General features: G+C 40.5%; 1 long non-coding RNA gene across 1 annotated transcript in view; it reads left to right on the forward strand.

Annotated features, from left to right (window-relative positions):
* Positions 1-16,719, forward strand: part of LOC105512765 — a 46,665-nt gene extending 29,946 nt beyond the window's left edge. Inside the window, exons 2-3 of the long non-coding RNA XR_001001912.1 lie at positions 3,116-4,342; positions 14,384-16,719. This is a non-coding gene — a long non-coding RNA (uncharacterized LOC105512765). The remainder of the gene's footprint in view (positions 1-3,115; positions 4,343-14,383) is intronic.
* Positions 16,720-22,921: the final 6,202 nt, after the last annotated feature.

A 22,921-nucleotide genomic window follows, 5' to 3' on the forward strand; every position in this document is an offset into this window, starting at 1 on the left:
TTTTTTTTTGTGAGACAGAGTCTCACTCTGTCACCCAGGCTGGAGTGCAGTGGCACGATCTCGGCTCACTGCAACCTTTGCCTCCTGGGTCAAGCGATTCTGCTGCCTCAGCCTCCCGAGTAGCTGGGACTGCAGGTGTATGCCACCACGCCTGGCTAGTTTTTGTATTTCTAGTAGAGATGGGGTTTTACCATGTTAGCCAGGCTGGTCTCCATCTCCTGACCTCGTGATCCACCCTCCTTTGCCTCCCAAAGTGCTGGGATTATAGGCATGAGCCACCAAGCCCAGCCTCAGGTTATGGACTTTGAAGCTAATCAGATAAATCAGTTTTGCTAAGGTGTTAATGAGATTTCAAAATTCTTAGGGAATGCACAGGGCATTAGATTGTGAGTTCCTTGTGGCAGGCATGGTCTCTTGCTGACAATTTAGAATTGCCAGATAAAACATGAAATTTTTATTTGTGAATTCTGACAACCCCATGACCATTTTATCTTCATCTTCTAGTAACTCCCACACAGTAACTGCTCAATAAATACTGATTGAAAATGAATACATAGAAGTAATGGAATATATATATATATATACACAAATAGAATATTTTTATTCAAATGGAATATATATATTCAAATTATACACACACACACACACATACACACACACATATATATATATATATATATATATATATATATGTCCTTTGATTCTCCCTAAATCATATTACTTTGGGAGCTGAGTCACCTTGTAGGCCTACTTATATGATTGCAGGCTCCTGAGTCTTGTTTTTGATGGAGATTCGGGTAGGTGTGATCTTTGACTTTTCTTGCTTCTGTTGTTTTCTTGTGATCATTGTTCTAGAGGAGCATCCATCTTCCTTGGAGGAGTCTGTAGACTAGAAAGGGATGAGAGGGGGAACACCTGCTATTGTCTCATAGTACACAAAAGGAGGAACAATCGTGAAAATTCGATTGGGGGACTTTGAGAGAATGGGGAAGCTAAGTAATCACATCCTACTGTCATTCTCTCTCCACTGGAAATGGGAGTTCCCTTGATAACTACAAATAGGGGACTCTTCAGAGTCCACAGGGGCTGGGAGGGGAAGTCATAATCACAGATTGGGCTGACTTGAATCTCTTATAAATAGTCCTAATGCCCCCAAGTCATAATCATGAGGATTCTTAAGGCCTCTGTGGAAGGGAAAAAACTGTGTGGCATGTTTATTTTATAATTATGTTAAATTATCAATTACATTTATCATTGCGACTGCTGTAAAATCATAAGGGTATTCTTATGTTAAGAGCTAGGGGCCATTAGACATAAAGACAGTATTGACTTTGTCTTCATTTGTTGGATCTATTGTTTTTTTCAATAAGTTCCCGGAACGTTTCCAATATTTTATTATACCTCTCCTTTGGGGCAGTCAGTATCTTTTGGAAAAATGAGACTTGGAAAATAGAGACCTTAGTGGAGAAAGTGCTTATGCTGTAGGGACCTCTTGAACATATAATGTGTTTGTATGTTGTCTGTTTATTTATAGCTGTGACTAAAGTTCATGGTTGATATATTTTCATGTATTGGTTGCCCCTGAAAGGCAAGGGAAATACTTTAACCTTGAGACAAACCAGTTCTGAGCTAGACTGAGCCCAGAACGTACACTTCCACATACTAATGCACTCAAATTCTGTTTTGTAAATGGATTATCTCTGCCACTTGTTTTTTTTTTTTTTTTTTTTTTGAGATGGAGTTTTGCTCTTGTTGTTTAGGAGCGCAATGGTGAAATCTCAGCTCACTGCAACCTCTGCCTCCTGGGTTCAAACGATTCTCCTGCCTCAGCCTCCCGAGTAGCTGGATTTACAGGGATGTGCCACCACACCCGGCTAATTTTTTGTATTTCGTAGAGATGGGGTTTCACCATGTTGGTCAGGCTGGTCTCGAACTCAAGACCTTAGGTGATCCACCCGCCTCAGCCTCCCAAAGTGCTGGGATTACAGGCATGAGCCACTGCACCTGGCTGTCTCTGCCACTTGTTTATCTGATTTCTAGAATCTACTTCTGGCCTCAGGCACATTAACAAAGAGAGGAAAACTATTTGCCATCTTGCTACTGAATTCTGTTCCTGTAACAAAACAAGGTCAAAGTGCTTTGAAGGCCCATCCAGGAGGAGTACTTTCAAAAGTATAGAAGGTTGGTTTTCTACATATGATGATTGAAAATGTGGGTTTTGTAGTCAATTTTATTTTATCTGGAATGGAATTCTGGATCTGTCCTTTATTTGGTTGGAATCGACTTTCTTTTGTTCTTCTAGGCTCCGGTTTTCTAGTATGTAAAGGGGAGGTAATTACTGTATCTACTGTATAAGGTTGTTGTTAGAATTAAATGACCTATTTCGTGGTGAGTCTAGGCCATATATAGTAAGTGGTCAACAAAAGGTAGTCATGATTGTTTAATATCTGGAATAGAAGACTTTTTACGTAGAATCTCAAAATGTTTCTGTCCAACAAGTACACCTGTGTGGCCTGGATCTCACTTGTGGGCCATTATGGGAAGTGTGGCAGTAATGTCCCTGTACCTGGCTGGCCACATTCCTGGCCCCTCCCTTGAATGTCCAGTTTCTGGTTTAACTGGAAGTTGGAAGACAGAGTTAGAAGACTCTTGCACCCTCTGAGATAGCCAGGGTTGGAGCCAGGTGGAAGGTGGGTGAGGCCTCGTTGGTGCCAACCCAAATTGCCTTTGACCTTTCCCACTGCTCCTCCTACCCAACTTTGTGAGGGTTGCTTGGGGGCAAATGTAGTCCCAGCCCTGCAGAGGTGATGGTTGGGCCCACTGCCTGGGGCTCTGCTGGGCTCCTGGCCCTGCCTTCAAACTTCTAGTGCTCTTCTGGCTCAACCAGAAGTTCAGGTGTGAGGTGGCCTAGTGTTTTGTGTTGGCCTAGGAGAGGGGTGGAGAGCAACACTTGAGCAATTTATCTAGAGGCACCCTGGGGAATTTTTTTTTTTTTTGGTGAGTGGAATTTTACTTCATGCCATTTGTCCCTTTTACCTACTCTGAACTCTTCTTTTTTCTTTTCTTTTCTTTTCTTTTCTTTTCTTTTCTTTTCTTTTCTTTTCTTTTCTTTCAGACAGAGGCTTGCTCTATTGCCCAGGCTACAAGTGGCGTGATCTCAGCTCACTACAACCTCTGCCTCCTGGGTTCAAGTGATTCTCCTGCCTCAACCTCCCAAGTAGCTGGGATTACAGGCATGCACCACCATGCCTGGCTAATTTTTGTATTTTTAGTGGAGATGGGGTTTCGCCATGTTGGCCAGGGTGGTCTCGAACTCCTGACCTCAAGTGATCCACCCACCTTGGCCTCCCAAAGTGCTGGGATTACAAGCATGAGCCACTGCACGCAGCCTTGCACTGAACTTTTAATGGATTCAATTCCACTAGGAGCATAAAGGCCACTGCATATGAGTTGTGGAAAGAAGAGATTGGAGGAAGAAGGAAGAACTTGAGATGGGTTCCTCCTTTCAACCTCCTGTCTCCTCCTACCTAGCATCTTCTCCCTTTTAGTCTTTCTAGAATGTCCATCTGTTTTTGGCCATTGCAGAAAGAAGCTGAACTTTAAAGGTGTAGGAGCTTCAAAATTCTTGTTTCTTCATGTTTGCTCACCTTCTAACCCTGTCTTATGTTCCTTCTGCTATTCTTTTTCTTGGAGCATAGGAAAGGGGAGCTTTTAAATTAATACTCAAAGCATGCAGAAAAATAACTTCAGAAGAAAATGAAAGAAGGGAGATGAGGCTAGTAAAGTAAGGGAAATGGAGAAGAGAAAGAGGAGGAAGGGTTAGCTTCTAAATTCCAAGTCACATTGATATGGAACAGGCAAGGCCTCTCGTCTTAAACTTCAGAAAAGGATCTGCTGAAACTTGATAGAAATGGAAAGGGAAATCCTTTGGGTGGGGAACCTCCAAACATTAGTAGTGATATTGAACAACTCAAAGTATTAAGCAACTCTGCAGGCTACATGCCTGAAGATCACCCATGCAGATAGACCAAAAGGATTAGAATTATCTGTTGATACTAATATTTATTGACATCTAGCTAGTATTGGTAATTTTAAGTTTTAGATTAATTTCTTTGGTGATAGCTATGATATATTTTATAGAAAAGAATTATATCTATAGGCTTGCTATCATAAGCTCTATTTTAATTAGCATTAATTTAATCTACTTATTTTATTTTTAGCACATTTGAAACATTCACTTATTCTAGGAAACTCATTGCCAAAAAGATGATTTCTGTATGTATGGCAGCTATACATTAAGGAGGAGTCTCCCAGAATATGAAAAAGTCAACTGACCTAAATAGTAACTATTACAGGAGCAAGTATCTTCCTATATAGGATTATATCATTTATATGAATTTATATAATAAATTTTCTAAATGCTGTTGTGATGGCAAAAGACTCGACTTTGAAAGAATTTCAGGTGTTTCATGTCTCCAGCAGAGGGGCAGCCACCTATAGCTGGGGGGTGGCCACAGTCATCTCCATGTCTCCAGTGCTAGCCCAGTGCTGGGCACATAGAGGCACCAGTGTTTCTCAAGCCAAACCAAACTGTGGTGGAAAATAGTGAGGGGAAAATTGTGAGGAAGGGTTATTTATTTGTTTGTTTGTTTTAGCATCCTTATTACCTTGGTGGTAGTCTGGTTTAGAAACCTACTCTGATTTTTTTTCTTGAGACTAAACGCCTAGAATATTTTAATTAAAAATGTGTTTTGCCACCATTTGTTGAGCAGTTATTACGTATCAGGCCCTTAAATATACTGGGTGCTTCGGACTCTTCACAGGTAAGATTATTTAATGCTCACATAGCCCAGTGATGTGATAATCTTGACTCTGTTGTACGCAGTGCCTCACTCCACTGCCAGGGCTCAATACATCATAAACAATAGCAGCAACAGCTGCGAGAGGAATCCAAGGACAAATTGGTTGGAATAAAGCAAAACAGGGCTTTACCATATGGGAGATATATCTAAGATGGGTTTATTAGATGTAGGATGATTTTTCTTGTAGCCTAAGGGCTTTCTGGAGGGAACCTGAAATCTTTTCACTATGCCCACATCATTGCCAGATGTGGATACAGTGAAACTGACCGTATCCTGTATGTATATCACTGTGTGTATGCATGCATAGGTGTGTGTGTGAAAGTGGCAAATTCTGGTTCATATATTGAGTTTCAATTAATCTTACACTCACTTTCTTATGCAAAAATTTCTTCATGAACCTTATAAATATGCAGTAGAACTCTGCCTCCCCACCTTCCATATGTGAATAAATTCATGTTCACCAACATGTAAAACCAATGGCAGTAAAATAATGATAAAACATGGTTATTTCATAAGGGACCTGGTTGGTCTTGTATTCTGATAGTAGGATGTAATGGAGTCCTCTACAAAACTTTAAACGTTTATAATGATTATTGACACCATTAATCAGAATTTGCCATGTGAACAACTCAGGGATCTGTTGTATTAAGCTGTCATGTGGTTGCAATCATACCTTTTAACTGCCATCAGAGGTAACTGTCAGCAACACCATATCTTCCCTCCAGTCTATTACAGCTTCAGTTCCCCAGGGCTCCATCCTGAGTCCAGGGCGATTTGTATGGTACAGTAATGACCTGCTGATTCTCTGCACAAAAGCGAAATCATACGCTGTTCAGGCAACACAGTGATTCCACACAAAAGCAAAGGACTGTCTGGTGTCAAAATAATACCAACTCTTACTTTGATAAAGGTTTTAAAAACTGACTACAAGGTACTATTTGGCGGTAAAGTATGTAGCAGAAATAATGTTTATTTAAATAACTAACAAATTGGCAGCAGGTTAATTTCAGGAGTGTGTGTGTATGTGTGAAAAGGATGCTATTTAGATAGCTATTTCTGTTCTGATGTTTGGTTTTAATTTTGAAAGATATAAAAACTATTCAGATATTTCAGTTGGGTATTTATTTGTGTTGGTGATTATTAACATACATTTTAAATAACATGTCAAATTAAGGTTTTCTTAATAAGTTTTGAAAACGTGATGAGCATGATACTGATCTATCTAACTGTTTTTCCATTGATTTATCTCTATGGTGTGTCTTAATAAGCAGGTTTGAGGCTGAAGGGGTCAGGTGAAGCCATGTCACTGCTCTATGTGTGTGTGCCTGCCCCATAGTGTCTCCCTTCTGAACCTAAAGTCACAGGAGGAACCTGAGCTGGCACTGGAAAACCATCCCAAATCCTACCCTGACCCTCTTTTGTCCTGCTCCCATACTCCTCTGGCTCTGCAGTGTGTGTATGTCTGTGTGTGTGTCTCTCTGTGTGTGTATCTGTGTGTTTGTGTGTGTCTGTGTGTGTATGTGTCTCTGTGTGTGTATCTGTGTGTTTGTGTGTGTCTGTGTGTGTATGTGTCTCTGTGTGCGTATCTGTGTGTGTGTGTGTCTGTGTGTGTGTATCTGTGTGTTTGTGTGTGTCTGTGTGTGTGTGTGTCTCTCTCTGTGTGCGTATCTGTGTGTGTGTGTCTGTGTGTGTATGTGTGTCTGTGTGTGTGTCTGTGTGTGTGTGCATATCTGTGTGTTTGTGTGTCTCTGTGTGTGTTTATATTGAATGGATTGATTTTTCCTAGAGTATTTGTTGCTGAGTCATTTATCTGTTTAATGATAGAGAATAATTCCTGCTGAGACTCTGACCCAGATCCCAAAGCTTTATTCCAAGACTTGGCTTGTTTGCTTGTTCATTTGTCTATTCTTTCATTCATTCAGTTGATTATTTAAACCTGTTTTTATATACCAGCCACTATGCTGGGCACTGGGATGATAATGATGATGAAGATTCAGTCTCAAATCTCAAGCCCCTTGTAGTCTTGTCGGAGCTAGTGATCAGTCAACTGGCAGTTACCCAATGCTTAACAGACTGTCAAGGATCCCTTGTCAACTCAATTCTAAAAAGGTTTAAAGAAAATGTGAATTGTAACACATTGGAAAATGAAGGTTACCCCACTAGACTGCAAGCTTGTTTAGGGCAAGAACTGAATCACATCCCTGAGCACAGGAAGTGCATAGAGTATATGTTCTGTTAAATGTTGATTTTTTTTTTTTTTTTTGAGACAGTCTTTCTGTGTCACCCAGGCCGGAGTGCAGTGGCATGATCCCGGCTCACTGCAACCTCTGCCTCCGGGATTAAAGTGATTCTCATGCCTCAGCCTTCCGAGTAGCTGGGATTACAGGTGTGCATCACCATGCCTGGCTAATTTTTGTATTTTTAGTAGATACAAGGTTTTGTTATGTTGGCAAGGCTGGTCTCAAACTCCTGGCTTCAAGTTATCTGCCTGCCTTGGCCTCCCAAAGTGCTGGGATTACAGGTGTGAGCCAGGGGAGGCCCAACCTAAATGTTGTTAATTTTTTCAAGATGCCTAAGAAAAGAATCTTCAGCAATAAACAGTAAATTGCAGATGTTAAAAGTAGAGGCTTTGGTGTTCGTTGTGGCCTTGGCCTCTACCCATAGTTTAACTTAGTAACCAGTGAGAGCCCCACCCCATCCAATTTATTAATCCATTTCAAAAGATATGTGTTTAACACTTATGATATATCAGGGCACTACTAGGTGGGTGTAAATGTGAACAAGATAGAAACAGAATCTTTCCTCATGTAGCTCCCAGTTAGAGGGTGTGGGGACCTCAGAACTGGCAGAGAGGATTTCAATAAAGTGTGTTAAATTTTATGAGAGAAGAGAAGCTGTTGCATTGACTGCCTGAGGGGAGAGTTTAGGAGGTCAGGAAGAAGAGTGCTTCAGGCAAAAGAGACAAAGTGTGCAAAGACCTGGAGGTGAGAATGTGCAGGGTGCATTCCGGGGACTTTAATATATTAAGAGTCATTGCATTGTGGGACTTTAATATATTAAGAGTCATTGCATTGTCACCTGAAATGAGAGGAGCTTGCAATAAGTCTGGGAATGTGAGTAGGGACAGATCCTGAAGGGCCTTGTAGGGAATGCTAAGTGGTTTGGACTCCCTCTTAAGATCAAAAGGAATTTATTGACTGGATTTGAGCAGGGCAGCACCATGATAAAATTTGCATTTTAGAAAGATTACTTGAGTTACATAGTGAAAGGAGAATTGTAAAGGGTGAAATATCAGTTAGGAAGGCTTTTGCTGTAATCCGATTGGAAGATGGTCCATAGTCCAACAGTGTGGTATAGTGGAAAAATGCATAAGTTTGAGAATCCAACAAACTTTGGCTCTAAAACTTACTATCTAAGTGACTTTTAGCAAATAACCAATTTCACATAGCCCCTACATTTTTTTTTTTCTGCAAAACGGGGTAACTTTGCCTATCTAATGTGAGGCTTAAATGGAATCCTGTATGTAAGATACCAAACATAACATGACATACTTCTAAATGACAGCCCTTTCCCAATGTTGTCAATGGATGTTACCTCCTCCTACCTCGTATTTTTTCCCTTTTAATGTACACCTTGATGCTTTTCAATAGAGTATTTTGTTGCTATTATTGTTGGTCCTCTATCTCTGCACCATGTGTGTGGTAGAGGCTTTTCCTTTTTGCTTCTGTCTTCTTTTTTTTTTTTTTTTGAGACGGAGTCTTGCTCTATCGCCCAGGCTGGAGTGCAGTGGCCGGATCTCAGCTCACTGCAAGCTCCGCCTCCCGGGTTTACGCCATTCTCCTGCCTCAGCCTCCCGAGTAGCTGGGACTACAGGCGCCCGCCACCTCGCCTGGCTAGTTTTTTGTATTTTTTAGTAGAGACGGGGTTTCACAGTGTTAGCCAGGATGGTCTCGATCTCCTGACCTCGTGATCCACCCGTCTCGGCCTCCCAAAGTGCTGGGATTACAGGCTTGAGCCACCGCGCCCGGCCGCTTCTGTCTTCTTGACTACTGCAGCTCTCCCAGAATGCTCCGAGCCGTCACAAGGTTACTTCTGGAAAAGTCCATTCTGTTGAATGCTTTATTCTGATTTGGATGATGTTACAAGCAATGAAAACCAAGCCTGGTGAGGGCTAAAATCCTTGCTCCCTTCCCTTCAGGGTCTTGCTGGTAACTGCTTTCTCCTCCTCATGCCCTCGGAATGCAGCTTTGGTGTTATCTTTGGCACTCCTCAGGGCTGCTTCTTAAGCACTTGTGGAGAGAGAACTTTGTATATTTTACAGATTAGACCTTATTTTCACTCTGAGAATATTCCAGAATCCTGTCATATTTTCCTTTCTGACATCTCTAAGACTCATCTTTTCCTGTGAGTTTCCAATCACTAAAATCCTTTCCCATATTTTGGTCTCCTTTTTCTTCTAATCCTCATAAATGCCTCCATTGTGGTCTCTATTCTTGAGTTTAGTCTCTGTTAAAGCAATCTTCTTGGTGCCTTCATTACAACATCTTTTTAAAATGCCTTCACTGGTTTCTTTCATCTGCATTAAATATGGACATTAGGGACCTTCACTGTTCTTCACTGGTTGATTTTTTTTTTTCCTTGCTGGCTTTCCATATTTCTTCTTAATTTCTTAATACCTGAACTCTTTTATGTTTTCTTTATTTCCCTCATTCACTTTTGTTTTCCTAGGCAGTTTTAGAGCTGTCTCTTCGCCAGCCAAGAACATTTTCTTTCCCTTTCATATGCCAAACCCAGCCTCTAACAAGTTGTATCCTGTAACCCTTCTGTATTTCTCTCATAGCGCTCTTCCTCACATTTGCTAATGTTTCCCTCTTCCTTATGATAGTCTTTAAAAAAAAAAAAAAATCAAGGGACTACCAGTATATCTATCTGATAGAGTATATGTGTGCCCCCTTTTGATACAGTCATATCTATCATCTATCAGGGAAGATCTTTGCTATTAGTTGTTGACTTGAGTACATGCTCTTGCCTCCATTGGTACTACCTTAGTTTGGGGCTGACAATTAGTTACCTCCCAGTTGGTCTCACTGCCTTGGCTATCTTTCCTGGTTATTCTACCTTCACATTGTCGTCAGAGATGTCTGTGATCTGGTCCCTTCTTAAAACAGAACAGCAAAACTCTGGCTTTCCCTGGCCTAGAAAATAAAGTTCCACTTCCTTAGGTGTGCATCAAGAGTCTTCAGACCCTGGCTCCTCCTTACTGTTCCTGACTCACCCTGTCACTTTTCACCCCAAATTCTAAATCCCAGTCACATAGAACTGCTTGAGGAGGCAATTTACTATGTGTTGAAGTCAAGTGTTCTGCTACAGACCAATATAGTCTGCAGAATTCTTTACTATCTTTTAGAAGCAAAAAAGATTTTCTGTAAAGATCTATTTTTCTGGCTTTATCTCAGAAAATATGGCAACACTGTACCGCACACCCACCCAGCAGTGGAGGTTTAGAGTGGAATGGGGAAGTCCTGTTGGGTGAAGTGGCTCTCTCTCCAATTTGCCATAGTTTCTACACTCCTGTTTGCATCCTCAACATTGAGGCAAAGCATCATTTGCCATTTATCACTGATGTCATGCTTTGTTTTATTCCCTAGTATTACGAGAAAATTGTACCACATGTCTATAGATGAATCAAAGATGAGTCGATACTGCTTTGTATTTCAAGGTGTGCTATATGGGGCCCACTTGACACTGTCATTGTCCTGCTCCTGCAGACATCTGAGTTGGATCTCTGACCGAGCAGCTTAGCACTAAGGGTCTGTGTTTAAGTTCTGGCTCCATCACTTACTAGCTGTGTGGTTTGGGGCAATTTACTTAAACATTCTCTGCCTTAGTTTTCACATCTTTAAATCGAGAACGATTTATGGAAAGTGCTCAATACATCTCAGCTACATTATTGCCACCGTTATTATTATTCTACTTTCTGCAAATCTAATGATAAGAATGACAGATCTTTGAGGGACATGGTTTGGGGCAAGGTTTGGGGCAGGGGTCTTTTGGTGCCTATTAAGCCACATATCCCTAGCTATCAGTTTTGCCATTTAATAGCTGTGGACTGGTCAAGTTATTTAATGTCACTATGGCTTCGTGTTGTCATATTTAAAATGTTAGTGATAACAGTATAATCATAACAATATCCACATCTTTGGCAGTGATGTCTCGTCTGAGATAACCACGTACTGAGCCAGCCGTGTACTGTGTGTAATAGATGTCTATCTGCCACATAATAAGTACAAGTGAATAGTAGTTATTATTGTCATTGACTGCCCTGCCTCTTGCCCAGGGGTCATCACCCGGTAGTTGTGAGGTCCCAGGGAGCCAGGTCAGCCACCTGTATGTTTTATGTGTTACTTACGCATGGGCTTTTCAAAAATTGAGACATAATTCATATACCGTAAAATTCACCCTCTTATAGTGTACAATCCAGTGATTTTCAGTACAGTCAGAAAGTTGTGCCGTCATTACCGCTAATTCCAGAATGTCTTCATCACCTCCAAAAGGAAACTCCACACCCATTAGCAGTCATTCCCCATTCCACTTTCCCCCAGTCCTCCACAACCATTAATCAATTTTCTATCTCTATGGATTAGCCTGTTCTAGACGTTCCATATAAATGGTTTAAATGGAATCATATGATACATGGCTGGACATGGGCTTTTTTTTTTTTTTTTCCCTGTGTGTTTTCCTGAGGAGTAAAGCTGCACCCTTTCCCAGAAAACAGATTTCTGTTGGGAACATGAAGGAGGCCCTAAGTAGGAAGTTTCAAGTAGAAAGACAGCATAGGCCATGACTGAGCTGAGAGGAACAAAACCAAACAGACTTAGATTCTAGGGGCCAATGTGAGTAGGTTAAGAATTTAGAGGAGCAGCAAACCATTAATATAAAGAAGCAACCAAGCTAGATTTCCTTAAATTCTTTGCAGCCTGACCCTTAACATATTCTGAGAATATCAAATATCCACCTGTGGACTGCCTGCCTTAGATTTATCTCACAGCTGGCAAAAAAGACACATTCTGGACTCTTCCTCAGGCTTACTGAATCAGAATCCCAGGGTGGGGGTTGAGGAACCAGGAAAGATGGTTCTGCCAGAAAGTGGATTTAGAAATTGTTGAGTTACATTGGGCAAGCTTATATGACATGGATATGGACCTGTGTTGTGTTTCATCCTCAACAACACTGCTCTGTAATGTGGGTGTTCTTTTTAAGTGTATGTATCTGATCTTTTTGGTAGAGTTTTTACAACTAGGGCTTACTTTTCTTTGCCCATCTTAGCCCCCCTGCACAGTCTTATACAAAGTAGGGGCTCAGCACATATTGGGAGATTGGTTACATAGGAGGCTTGAAGGCATCACTTGGATATTGCCAGACCCAAAGCCACTAAGGTCAACAGGTCTAAGAGGAGACCTTTCTGGCCCATTCTAAGCATTCTTTGTTTGAGATTTCAAGGCTGGTGCTTGTTTTCAGAGCTCTGACTTGTGACCCAGTGGTCAGGAGCCCTTTGATGTTTGGGTTCCAGAGGATGTCCCCAGAGCCGTCCCTCTCAGCCCTCTGTGCGGTGCTGGTAGGTAGGGGGGTGGTTTCTATATCTGGAAGATCCCACGGAGCTTGTTAACATGTAGATACCTATGCCTCACCCCAGACCCACTGAATCAAATTGTTGTCTAGGGAGAGGAAATTGCTACCCAGATACTACCCAAATACTACTCTAGAGTTTGAGGGGTATGATCTTCTGCCTGTGTCTGGAGCACAGTGTGTTATGCTCATGGGGATGTACCTGGATAGGGCTATGGACTGGGTCTTGGGAGACCTGGGCTCAGTCCTGGCCCTACCCTTTGGTTAGTCTCTATGGGACACTGTGCAAGCCACTCACCTTTCACTTTGCTTCTTTGTAGAGTGAAGGATTTGGACTAGGGGAGACACCAGCAATGCAGACATGATCACTGATATCTGTAGGAGGATTCTCTATGAATCTGGGTGTTGGTTCTAAAGGACTCAGCTCTTCTGTGTGCTTTGAGGACAGAAGTGTCTTCTAAGACTGGGGTTAGCAGCTGTTCAGTATCATCGGAGGCCAAGTTGCCTAAGCCCACTGTTCGGAGGTTTGATAGTTGGTGTGGGATGGTGGTGACATTAAACAAGAAGCATGGAAAGGCCCTGCTCTTTCCTTTTTCACTTGTCCCTTCCTTCTCTCTCTATCTTTTTCACATTCCAGTAATTAAGAGTTTTATGTACACAAGCTCCAGTTATAAACTGCAGATACCTCATAGGAGTGTGAAAGTCACCAATTGTTATTTTTTTCTTTCTTTTTTGTTTTGCACTGTCTTATGGTGCTGATAAAGTCAAATTAACCATTTGTTCATACCCTAGTATCAAATACTCAATTCTAGCCATTGGAAGACTTTCTATTTAACTGCTCTCTGTTGCATTAAAGAAATTAGAGTGGGTGGATAAAGGCATATGGATGCTGGGCTCCTGGTTCCTGAGGAAGGGGACAGAGGGACCCACCTATGTGGGGATGGCAGCCAAAGACAGCCATTGATTTGGTGGTTTTGCTAGTACTCTGATAATGGCGCTATCGCCATCACTTTTGATGTTTTTGGTAGAAATTCCCTAAAGTAGTGATGCTTCATTTAGACCATCTTTGGATGAGATTATTATCATCCTATCTTATTTTGTTAAAGACTCTGGGTATCAGTCATATTGATTGCCCAGGAACTGGCTAAGGCTTTGGTTACTATTAATTTTTCATGGAAGCTTAAATCTCAGTTTGTCCCCAGATACTGTTATTTATTGAACTCTCACTTAGGTTGCATAATTGCTGTTTCATTCAGGTCAATGCTGTGCAGGAAACCTATCCCTTCCTGTTTCCTGACCCAAGTCACTTCATATGTCCTTCCCCAGAGACCCTGCTAATCTTAAGCCCTTTGCCTGGTACCACAGAACTTTGTACAACTTGCTGGGGGAAACAGCCCATGCTTACAGGCCATTTATAGAATGCAGGCTTATAGAACATGATCAATAGGCATGATTAAGGAAATAGGAATTATCCTAATAATTGGAACACTGGCTCAATGATATCTTTATGGCCAGTGAAGGGGCCATAAAGAGGGGAAGAAGCAATTTCTTTGCTGTTGATTCTCTGTGCTCTCTCTCCTTTTCCCCTAGTATATCCCTTCCTAGTCCATGTATTCTACATGCTTTATGCATGCAGATTTACTCACATTTACTTGTGTTTAGTTGCAATTATAGTTTTTCCTTTTTCTTTGGTACAACAAAATTAATGAAGGAACAGAGAATCCTTAGGCATAATTTGTGTGTTCCTGTAGTCTCTGCCCCATTGTCTGGAAAACCACAGACTTCATTTAGGTGCCAATGAATCCGTCATCAGGCTTTGGGTAAAGCATGCATTTACCAAGATCCGTACTTGAGCAGTGGTTTAGCTTTTTAATCTTTTGTTTATAATTTTACAGTTGCTGAGACAAAGGAAAACCCACTCTCTTGGAGGAGCATGACCTTTTCCTGTATTGCTTCCCAATGCTGTTGTTGAGCTCCTTGGACCCTGACTCCTGGACACCATCATCAAGAAGACTTTATGGATGGGCTATCCACCCACTGAGAGAAGAGGAGCATCAGCTACAGTTTCTCTCTAGATTGCCTTCTTCATTTTGAGTAATGACTGTCAGCAGGGTCAGATTAAAGACAAAACAACTGGACAATTGCTTGGAGGACTAAACTATAAGGGCACTAACATATCAATAGTATGCTAACACATCCATGGAAAATATATTTACCAGCCCTTCTCTCCGGGAGGATTCTGTGTGGGGCTGGAAGGAATAGTCTGTTAAATTCCTTAGGGGTAGAAAGTAGGGCATAATCAGAATGTTGAGGAGCATGCTGTTTGACTTCAGGGTTTCTGTTTTTCTTACTAGGATATATAAAACAAGGACTCTAGCTAGATTGTTTAGGACCACAGAGTGCCATATGTTTATGACCACAGAGTGCTCCCATGATCTTCCTGCTTGATTCTTGCCCCTACAGACCTCAGCCTTTCCTGTAATAAAGATTGAACAAGTAGTGGTCTGAGGGAGACACCAATTCATTACCCTACGTGTCTCTTCTTTGCACTTTAGGGCTTTGATAATAAAGACACTGACAGACTATCTATCTTCCATTTCTATAATGTAAGCCCTTAGGGAGTCTTCGTTCACTTGCGGGTGACAGTCATTGCTCATAGAGTAGTTCAAGTCAAATGGAACTTGAACTCTTTGCCTATGGGCTTGGTGGTCAGACTCTGTCTTGAGTTCATTAGATTATTGGAAACACAAGGTAGAGCTGGGCCCTTCAAAAATATTTGGCTAAAGGATGACATTGCTGGTTATTTGTAGATAAAGCCATCATGGAACATGCTTGGAATTATGAAATATGGAACTGGTGATCATGTTTAATAATACAACTAATAGTTAAGTAACTACTGGATACTGTAGAGACTTAGAAGTAAGGCAGACATGGTTCCTGCCCCCATGGAGCTTACACTGTAGCTTTCCCTTAGGTATGAAGAACAGTGGCTACAACTAACAAATGGCCATAAAGATATCATTGAGCCAGTGTTCCAATTATTAGGATAATTCCTATTTCCTTAATCATGCCTATTGATCATGTTCTATAAGCCTGCATTCTATAAATGGCCTGTAAGCATGGGCTGATTCCCCCCAGCAAGTTGTACAAAGTTCTGTGGTACCAGGCAAAGGGCTTAAGATTAGCAGGGTCTCTGGGGAAGGGCATATGAAGTGACTTGGGTCAGGAAACAGGAAGGGATAAGTTTTAAGAACAGCTTTCGCTTCTGTTCTGTATAGGAAACTGCAGCATGAAAAATGCTGGGCTGGGAATTTTGAGACCTGGGTTTTAGTCTGTGTTCTAATACTAACAAGCTATGTGACTGTAGGTAAGTCATTTCACATTCCACTTGGATGCCTCTTGAGTGACTCCAAGCCTCTCCATCTCTAAAACATTAAGATCAGGCCCTATGCTACAGCTGGCCTTATGTAATTCTCCTGTTTCTACACTGTTAGGTCAAATAGATCTTCAATAGTTATTTGATTGTTATTACTTTTTTCCGAAGCGAGTGTTTTACTAATGTTTTAGGATACAGTGAGTCTGCTTCTTCCCTTTAGAGTTAGGAAGGTTGTAGCAATATACACTGTAGAGCATATGGAAGCTTTACTCCTTCCTTTTTTCCCCCTTACCTTTCTCCCTCCCCTTCCTCAAACATTTCTATTGAGCATATACCATTGCCATGTACCAGGTGTGTGCTAGGTTTGGAGATACAAGGTAAACCTGAGAGTTTCCCAGACTCCAGGAGACAAAACCCTTATTTCTTTCATCTGCTGGCCTTCTCTTTGGAAAGAATCAACGATGTCCCAGGGGAGTGTGCCCATGTCCCAGGGTAACCAACTACAGACAGATGCCCCATTCTATTCAAGCAACTTTTAGAGTGCCTTGAGATACTCATCAGTTAATTATTCGGGGCCGGGCATGATGCTGTACACCTGTAGTCACAGCACTTTGGGTGGCTGAGGCGGCAGATTGCTTGAGCTCAGGAATTCAAAACTAGACTAGAGAACATGGCAAAACCCCAGCTCTACAAAAACATACAAAAATTAGCTGCGTGTGGTGGCCCGTGACTGTAGTACAAGCTATTCAGGAGACTGAGGTGGGAGAATTGCTTGAGCCTGTGAGGTCGAGGCTGCAGTGAGCTGAGATCATGCCATTGCACTCCAGCCTGGGTGACACAGGGAGACCCTGTCTTAAAAAAAAAAAGATAATCATTCAGCCCTAGTGTCATTGGGAAAAGATCTGTCTTCAGATATAAGGAAGAAACAATCTTTTATTTCTTAGGATAAATCTGTAGAGGGACCTCCAGACAGTGAAGGCCACTGACTACTTTATACTCTGTAACCCATCCCTTCCCTGGTAGGAAGGACTACTTTCTAAACTTACAAAGTACCTCTCAGCAAATAGACATTTTTATATATACTGTGATTCTTACATCCCTATGGGTGGTGACTTCTTTAAAAAGGAAAGGAAAAAGCCTAATCAGACAAAAAGATGTTGCTATTAATTGTTACCCTATTGTGAATCCTATATAAGCAAATTTGTATCTTTGTTTTTTCTAACAGTAGCAGATCTATTTGCTGTATATCTCTGAGTGTAGAAAGTATTTTATGGAAAAATCAATCTATGGAATTTCAAATTCGGAATTGCTGATACACACTATTTGGTTTCAGAATTTTATCCTAGGACATAGTATTAGGGATTTCAATTTCTGGCTTAAATGGTAGAATTAATTACTCTTAACTCTTAATTTTACTTCTGAGTTGAGGTCAAGGAACAGGCAGACACCTCCAGTTAACGTCTATACCTCTCCATGGCCAAGAACTTTAATTTTCTCATTTTCAGTTTTGTAGATGTACATCATTACTAAATGGATTGATTAGTATTTTATCTCCTCTCCTTGTCCTTACTTTCCCTCTGGTAAATATGTTATAAACAGTGTAAGGCTCATAAGATAGAATAGCTGGTAGGACTTAGAAGAGAAACATAATTCACATAAATGGAAATAACTCAAATAACTGGAACTTAGAAGAGAAACTGGACTAAGAAGAGAAACATAACTCACATGAATGGAAAATTGGCCCTGGAATAATTGACAACATATTCAAGTATTTTAGTTCAGTATCATTCTCATTAAGAAGAAGAGAATCAGTAAATCTATGTGACTCTAAACATTTTAATGAAAAGAGGACTATTCTGTCAATCATCTCACATTTGAAAATATCTGGATATTGGCCATTGTAAAGACAAAACATACAGATGATGGACTTGTCCTTCTACCTCTCATTTGCATGGTTTGGAGCATTGTACCTCCAGCCATTGACTCTAAGGCAATTTATATTTACTTCCTCTTCCCTCTTGAGAGAAAACAAAAATCTTATTTTTCCAAGCAATTAAAACTCTTCTGCTTCAGCTAGGATGAAAGAATTAGGAGTTCTGTCTCCTTGTATCTAATTGCATGTTTCATCTTTCTTGTTTTAATGATTGACAGAAAACTAATAAACTGAGACATCTTTGAATCAAGGTTGAATGTACTCTCTTGGTGGCCCCATTGCTAATTTGTTTGACTATTTTGCAGGATTTCTTACTCTGTAATGGAAAGGTTTATTAAATATGAGGGGTGCAAAGCTTTCTGAATACTAATGAACTTATTTGCCAAAATTTAAATGTTCTTCTTGTCAGTGAATGTCTGTCTCTCTTAACAGGATCTAAATTGAATAATGAAGAAAATTAGACTCTATTGTACCCTCAGGAGAAATTGTGGTGAATCGTAATAGAATATAGAGGGGGAAAGGGGTCACATTTTAGAAAAACAGAGTAGATAATTTGGATTATTAAAAAAGGGATTAACTCAGGAAAACTATTCTTTTCGAAGAAATGTACTAATCATCATTCAGTGAGCAGGATTTCCCACTGCACAAGCATCTACACCTTTGGCCAGTGCAGAATGAAAGTAAGGTCATAATCATATGGAGATGCATGCTAGGTTTCAGTGGTTACAATTTACTAACCTCATTCCCATATGAGACTTTTATATGCCGTGATGGAATGGGAAAATAAATAAGCTTGGAAAAGGAACACTCTTCTTCAGGGAAGTTCAATAGGAGATAGGTTGAGTTGGGGGAAATTGTCCCAGTTCTTCCTTTAAGCATGAAATGAGGCTGTCCCTTTGTATGTTTGCTTCCATTGCCTTGGTGTTATCACTGATAAAGTCAGTGATCATGATGCCTTTGGCTTGGCAGCACCTGGGGGCACTGGAGGAGCCAGGTAGCTGTACTCATGGCCAGGAAGGCAGGCTGCCAGAAGTTCAGCAGCTACACAAGTGGCCAAACATGGTCAGGAACGAAAATAGTGTGTGTATGGAGTGAAATGAAGTGATGAGGGGAAAGTGAAGGATGATATAAAGGTGGGGTTGTCCAAAGATAGGAGTTCATCCCTGTCCTGCACTTGAAATAGGAAGGCATGGGCTGGAAAAGGATTAGGTGAGGAAGGATCCCAAAGTAGAGAAAATAAAGGGAAGACTGCATGCCTTCAGTGTTTGCTAAAATTAATTTACCTGAGATTTCAAGAGGAGGAAAGAAATATCAAGAGAAAGGGAAAACAGCCTCAAAGCCTGTGAAGGTTGAAAAACACAATATAAACAAAAAAATTTTAAAGCTAAAATTATGCTCTTCTAAGAAAAGAGGCTGGACACTAACAGAAAGCTTGATGACAGCAGGATTTGTATTTAGCGGTTTATTTAGATCCCTAAGAGAAAAGGCTTATGTGACATAGATTCATAAGATACAAATGTGTCTTTGGCTGACTATGATACCAGGCTTCACTCCCAAAGGAGAAAAGGAGTGGTCAGCGCATCTCAGATTAACACCAACCAACTGTGCAATATTTCATTTGAGAATGCATTTCCTTGTATTATCCATGATTAAATAAAAAGAGACCTAGTGTATTTGATTGCTTCTGTGGCAAGGCTTGAGAATTACAGACCTAGGTTTCCCTCTGGGAATGATCATTGGATTTTTAAAATTAAGTAAATGGAAGGAGATTAAGATTAGCTCCAACATTTCAAATCGTGATCTGCACCTTTGGAAACAAAGAGGAAGCTGGAAAGTGGGAAGGTGAGGTAAGTGTGCAAGAATGGGGAAAAGGGTGCTGCAAGCCAAATAAGACTACAATTTCTGAGAAAATTAAATGAACAATAGAGTTTGAAAGATAAGTGGATAACAAGGAATATGAGATAATAAGATATTTAAAAATAGCAAATTACTTGGGAAAATGAGGATGAATGATGGTAGATGGTTAAGGGATTTGGGACAGCAAGGAAGGGAAGAGATGACTGGGGTGGGAAAGAAACATGATTAATGGCTGTAAAAGGGCAAGTTTGGACTCGCGATGGCATATCTTCCCAAACTTTGGAGAATGTGCACAACTTAGTAATAAAGACGGAAAAGATTAAAAGAGGTCATGGTTAACATGAAATTGTGAGGACAACAGAGGAAGCAATAAGTGTCATTAGTCCTCAGGAATGAAAGCATTTCTAGAGAAATGTACTAGTCTATGTTTTTCATTTATGAGCAGAATAGTTTTCATCTACTTTTTAATAAAAGGTTAATGTATAAAATGAATGCTGTTAAAGGAAAGAAAAGCTAACATTATCAGGAAAGTTGAAGAAAAAATTGCACCTAGAACAACTGAAGTAAACCAGCAAACCTGTTTTTCAGCCTTTTCTATAAAATTTTGAAATTCGTCATCTTAATGAAAGAACTGGAAATAGATTTTCCAAATAGAAATGTGGGTAATGATAAGGGAGGAAGTTTTAACAGTTAGAAATATTTTAGAATGCATTCTTTTACATTTTTCCCCATAAAAATGAGAAGAAGCTAAAAAACCTACAGGTATTGCTTTAAACACTTTGGATAAGAGCATTTATAGCAATGTAAGGTTATTGTTAGTAGTAGAAATAACAATAATTTTTTTAAAATATGAGTATTTGGAGCAGGACTAAATACCAGTGATCATCCTTTTTGGTTTCTTGTGTTTGTGTAGAGATTCCATTCAGCCAGACAGTACCAGACCTCCTTCAGAGGGAAGCTGATAAAGTAATTTAGGTGGAAAGGTTTAATGAGATAATGATGCTAAGGCCAGTTAACATCTAATAAGAACATAACCACGAGGGATGATATTGTTGCTTATTAATTATAATGATTCAGAGGAAAGAGACAAGGTGGCACTCATTTAGCAGAGAGTACTCATGAGTAAGGCTGTTTTCCCAAAGGAGAAGTGTTGCAGTCAGAGTTAGAAGTAGGCCAAGATTTAGCAGAGTTTGAAATTTATGGCCATTGGGTTATACTAGCAACCACAGAACTGAAGGCCAAGCAGGAGGTAACAGATGCCTTTCTGATGGTGGCCAGGGATGGAGTGGAGACTGCTGTGGTTGCTGGGCCATGCACGGAGGCAGACTCCAGGCTGAGTTTTGGGAGCTGTCTGCTTGCCTTAGATTCCACAGTGGTCATTCGTGGGCAGACAGGCAGGTGTCCAGAACTGGACTGGATGTGCTTCCAGTTCTATGACCTTCCCCTCCACTCCACAGGGTCGGGTGAGTCAGACCCAAGGATAGCTATTCAGTCAGTATTGGCGCCCAGCTTTGTTGAGGGAGCCCAGAAGATCCTTTGGTCTTGTTTTTAGAGGCACAGACCTAGCTGTTATCTGTTGAATTGCATTTATGATTCCTTGGTGTTAGTCACTAACCATATTCCGCTTCCTGAATTCACTGTGGGTCTGGTCACCTCCATGTTTGCCCAGGACGGCAGAACTGTAGTATAAATTTACTGCAGACATACTAATGTCCATATTAGTCAGGTGGGCAGGAATAGAGAATTCGAGGAAGAAACAACCATGTGAAAAAAAACATGGAGCTTTTGGAAATCTTGTGACTCCTCAAGATAGGCATAGAAGCTTGAAACAGGACTAGCCTGGGGAAGTTAATTTGGGGCTCGGTAAGGAATATAAAAACTCTACTCCTTATTCAGCACCTTTTCCCGATATGGGTCTCTCTCTGAGTCCTGGATCCTAGGCTATTGCTGACTCCTTTCTTGGGTCTTTGGATGCTACCTCTGCAATGATAGGGAGGGGTTTTCTATACCTTCTTGTGCAGTTAATTTTATTGGCTGAATGAGGATCACCTCACAGGATTTTTCTTGTCCTATATAATAATGTCACTGACCCCTGAAATGGAAAGGAAATAATATTCTCATCATTAGCTTTTTAAAGCAAGTATATTTTATTTTATTAAATGCGTGGTTTTAGAGAGGCAAGAAGTGACAAGTGCTAGACTAGAAGATGGAAGATATAGGTCTAGTCCTGACTCATGCCTATCAGCTCTGTCACGTTGGACAAGTCTCATGCCTTTCAGAGCCTCAGTTTCTGCATTCATAAAATGAGGGGTTATTGAGGGTAAACTTTATGATTAAAAAGCCATGTCCAGCTTTAAAATTATGTATTTATGCATATATGTTTGTACAGATCCTACATCCATTAAACTTTTATGAGAGAATTAACTGATAAATCCATATGAGAACAGATATTTCCTTAAATCTGTAGTTCAAAGTGGACAGTTAAGGTCAGAGTTACCGAGGAACCAATGCCATAACTATTGAGTACTAACTATGTGGCAGGTTCTTCACAGATAAGGAAATGAAGATTTTTCCAAAGGTTAAATAAATAGTTCAAGATCATATAGTCAATAAGGAGTAAAGCCAATGCTCAAACCCAGGCATCCCTGAAACTGAAGCTCGTGACCTTCATCACCACTGTGTGCATCTCCCCCTTTTTTAGAACCCAAATGCTTATGTCCTATCACTTACGGCACCAGCCACCGGAAGTTTTCTTCAGTCATAATGGTTCTCAACTGGGATGTGGGGAGGGAGCAAGACAAGGAGTAGTTTGAAAACTCGTCCCAGTTGATTCTGATACACACATGTTTCTACCTCTAAATTCAGCTACTCTCTTTGAGACATAACTTGGCCAGAGTCATTCTAACATTATTACCTGAGAGGATCTTACTTGAGAATTTTCTGCTATGTGCAGTTTCATGTTTCTGTTTCTTCTGGCATGTCTTCAGAGCAGGTAGAGACATTGAACACAATGATTCCTCTTCCAAAAGAGTAAGTGAAGCAAAGAGAATGGAATGATTCAACATTACTAACCTACCCAGTGGTCACAGAACTGACATCTTCCATACCTAAGACTAACTGCCACAAGATATTGTCTTTCTAGCCAATTCAGTTAATAATGTATTTATATAGAAGGAAAGTTTCACTGTTGTTTTTTTGTTCTGGATTTTTCCTGGTAAATGGATCATTTTAGTGACATTAGTGTTTTTTTTTTTTTTTTTTTTTTTT

The sequence above is a fragment of the Colobus angolensis genome, unplaced genomic scaffold (genome assembly GCF_000951035.1).
Source record: "Colobus angolensis palliatus isolate OR3802 unplaced genomic scaffold, Cang.pa_1.0 Scaffold104, whole genome shotgun sequence".
Lineage (NCBI taxonomy): Eukaryota > Metazoa > Chordata > Mammalia > Primates > Cercopithecidae > Colobus > Colobus angolensis.